The sequence below is a fragment of the Cannabis sativa genome, unplaced genomic scaffold (genome assembly GCF_029168945.1).
Source record: "Cannabis sativa cultivar Pink pepper isolate KNU-18-1 unplaced genomic scaffold, ASM2916894v1 Contig7, whole genome shotgun sequence".
NCBI classification, from domain to species: Eukaryota; Viridiplantae; Streptophyta; class Magnoliopsida; order Rosales; family Cannabaceae; genus Cannabis; species Cannabis sativa.
In genome coordinates this window covers 4,764,121-4,768,230 of record NW_026870043.1, presented here as the reverse complement: position 1 = coordinate 4,768,230, position 4,110 = coordinate 4,764,121, and the positions used below count along the sequence as shown (strand labels likewise).

The following is a 4,110-nucleotide window of genomic DNA, read 5'->3' as shown; positions in this document are numbered from 1 at the left end:
TTTTCTAGAACTACATAATCTATTATATGAAACCTTTAAGCTATGTGAATGAAACAAATGCAAACAGAATTCTATCTTTCAAATCCATCAGTGTTTGTTTATAAATTCATCTAGCCTTTTTTTTTTCTTTTGCTGAATCTAAGGCAGCATTTAGCTTGAAGGCAACATTTTCTTTTTCTTTCTTGAAATGGGCTGTCATTTTGTGGTCTCTTCCGATTTCTGCCATCTTGGACCACAATTTTACTACTAGGTTCTTTACTTATCAGATAATTATGTATTGTGGACAAAGGATTTATTTGGCTCGCAACTATTAATTCTAAGTCTAGGTGGGTTCAGATTCAGTTCAGGGGGCTGTTGTTCCTAGTGAACTGACTCAAAGTTAATGTGTTTCGACTAAGTGTTAAATTAATGACTGATCTAGAGAAGCTTTTCACAATATGTATCTTTTCATTAAACAACATGAAGGAACAACTACTTACTGCCAATGAAAAGGAGTATATTACAAGAAAATAAAACAGAACCATAATAAAAATGCAACAATCTCAATCACAATGCAGTGCAAATTTACAAGATATAACATAATATGTATGGAGATAAAGGGAAATCAAGCTTGAGACCAGTAAATATCCAATTCGCCCCAGTCACCTTTGGAGACTCCTAATGCCTTCCAAACAGCCTTTAGAAGCATCAACAATGTTATTAGGACAAGGAGGCTGATAATCATGATCAGCATCACACCCTGCTGTTGAATCACACTCATCCACAACCATTGCACTCACACTTCTCCCATTACCATATATGGTTATGTTCTGAAGACATCTCTGCATATTGTTGAACCGGCCAGTGGACAATGCCACCACCGGAGTGTCGTCTGAGTGGTAATTGTTGTCGCATTCTGAGGGGCCACCGCCATCTCCACCCTTCTCAAAGCTGTTGATTGTCAAAACTGCCTTGGTTTTGACTACATATTCCATTGTTGATGAGTTAGTCAAAAAATATAAATAAATTATATATATATAAAAAACACTAAATTTGTTTTCTTTTGATTCACTCAACTCAAAGAGGGAGCTTGTTATAGGAAGCTAGCTAGTATTGTATTCCATTAAATTCCCACATGAAATGGGAAGTTATGGACTACTTATTACGACCATCATATTTATATATGTATATATGTATAAATATATATGTTATGGGAAGTTATAACTGATATTCCATAAGAGTCTTTGATTGAATCAACCAATTAGTTTACCTTCATTGAATTTTGTAGTATTTTTATATATATATATATATATATATATATATATAAAAGGTCCCTTTAAGCATTATCATAATTAATTGGGATTGGGAATAGAAATCCAAGTTGCAAATTGGATATGAAGCTCTTCTGTCATGAAAATGATGTCCTCTATTTTGGAGGTATTTCTTGATCCAGTTTATGATCAATATTTTAATTTTGGAGCTTCAAACCATTCTTTTCTTATTAACCACCTTATTCATCAATCATCATCTTTATGGTATGAGATTCTCAAGTTTGAATCATCTTATATCCACAAAAGACTCTAATTTCTTAATGCATTTGTCCTTGCCATTTTTCGTGTCATGTCATATCAATTTATAGTAGCTAGCTTGTCCTTTATATTAGAACTAATGTTATTCATTTACTTTTTTAAAAATAAATATTATTTACCTATAATAAATAGGAGTTCTTTTCCATTTCCAAAATAAATAGGAGTTTTTTTATTCAATTAGGAGTCTTGTACAAGTTATTTCTATATTTATTTACTTTATGGGAACTCATGGACTACTTTTATTCACAATGCAGCTTTTCAATTGTGGTAGTATCTTTCGCAAAAATTGCTTGAACGCTAGCTTGGAATTGGTAAGCTACTCAAACTTTATTTTTTTTTATATTTTATAAATCCTAGAAGAGTTTGAATATCCTAGATATTCATCCATAGTGAAGTAAGTTCTGGAATTGCATGACTGCGGTCGGATGGGTGGTAATATTTGTACTGTTAATTATAGTTTTGTTTGTTTGTATTATTGTGGATGTTTTAATAGATTAGTTGCATGTTTAAAATTTTTGGGAACGTCCGAATTATAGATGTTATGCTGTCGAAATTTCGGCAGAAATTTCAGTAGGATTAGTATTTTATTACAAATCAATTCATTAATTAATTTCTTTTTTGTTTAGTGCTGTGGACATGTACAGGATCGAAAAAAATATACGAAACAAGGGTCCAGTAAAAATCAACCAATACACGTGTCGACAGCAGCCGGATGGAGTACAATGTGGTTATTATGTTATGAAGATTATTCAGAGTTTCATGACGGTTGTTAATCCTGCAAGTTTTTTGAAAAATCATGTAAACATGAATAACTACTCTTCTCTATTTAGTTTGTATTTTAATTATATATACTTTTAATATGTTGATTAATGTTTTTTGATCTTTTATTTTACAGTTCAAGTTAGACGCTCCCTATAGTAACGAGGAGATCAATGCCGTACGGGATGAGTTTGCCGAATTTGTGAAGCCATTGATTATAGATTAAGTACTTAAGGTTACTACACTTTTGATATAATACATGACTAACAAGTTTTATGATTATTGTTATCTTTCGCATATATTATTAGTTTATATTTAGTTTACGATATACATGGAATTTAAGTTTTAGAATCGATTTTATTAACAATTTTGGTATTGTGTGATTAGTTAATAGAATCGATTACTAATTTAATATAAGTTTTAAAAATGTTATTTTAATTTTTTTTGTATTATGTATTTACTATTATATAGAGTTATTCTAAAATTTGATAATGCAGGTGGGGAAAATTGCATGAAAAGTTTGCAATTTTCCCTTACTTATATTTGTGCTTCATTTTATAAGTGACGCAATAAGTAAAAAAAAAAGTTTTTTCGTAATAGATATGACATTTTTAAACCGACGGAATAAGTTTTTTGTGACAGTTTTAAAATGTCATGACACATTTAGCGTCACTTTTTAACCGACGCTTAAAATAAAATAGAAAAGTAATTTTTTAGCGTCGGTTTTCAAATGACGAAAATTGTATTTTGCGTCTTTTTAAAAACGACGCAAATAAAACACTATTTACGTCTACGGATTACACGTCGGTTCTGTAGACCGACGCAAAATCTTTATATGTCACTTATAAAACGACGAAAATACCCCTTTTTGTAGTAGTGTAAGGATAACAAAGTGTTTGTTTCTACGAATGCTACTTTCCTTGAAGAGAACTATATTAAAGACTACAAACCAAAAAGTAAAGTTATTCTAGAGGAATTGCTATTAGATATAAGTCCTTCCAATGTTCCGTCCTCTTCCAGTCGTGAAGAAGACAATCCCACTCCCTCAGTTGAACAAACTGAGAAATCTACTACTAAAGTTTCTGTTCAGAAGATCACCGCACCTCGTCGTAGTGGGAGGGTTTCAACAAAACTTTCTCGTTATGGCTTGGATGGTGAAATCAATATGGTCGTAGGTGACAGTATTGAAGACGATCCATTGACCTATAAACAGGCAATGGCTAGTCCGCAACGGAAACGATAGTCAGCCGACATGGATTCAGAAATGGATTCCATGAAAAAGAACAAAGTCTGGGAATATGTAGACGCACCTGACGACTATCATCCGATAGGATGCAAGTGGGTTTACAAGAAGAAAAGAGGAGCTGGAGGCGAAGTCAAAACTTTTAAAGCTAGACTTGTAGCCAAGGGTTATACCCAAAGAGAAGGCGTGGACTATGAGGAAACTTTTAATCCTGTTTCCATGCTCAAATCCATCCGAATTCTTCTTTCCATAGCTACTTCTTTCGATTATGAAATCTGGCAAATGGATGTCAAGACTGCCTTCCTTAATGGGGTACTTGAAGAAACCATCTATATGGAGCAACCAGAAGGTTATGTTCTTCCTGGGCAGGAAAAGAAAGTTTGCAAATTAAACAGGTCTATCTATGGACTTAAGCAAGCTTCTCGCTCATGGAACAAAAAGGTTTGATGAAATCATAAAGACCTACGGCATTCTTCAGAATGAAGATGAACCTTGTGTTTACCAACTCAAGGAAGACCAAGTAGTAATATTCCTGGTCTT

At 32.8% G+C, this 4,110-nt stretch overlaps 1 pseudogene; it reads right to left on the bottom strand.

Annotated features, from left to right (window-relative positions):
* Positions 1 to 497: 497 nt before the first annotated feature.
* On the bottom strand, positions 498 to 983 carry LOC133033431 (putative ripening-related protein 2; annotated as a pseudogene).
* Between the last annotated feature and the right edge of the window lie 3,127 nt (positions 984 to 4,110).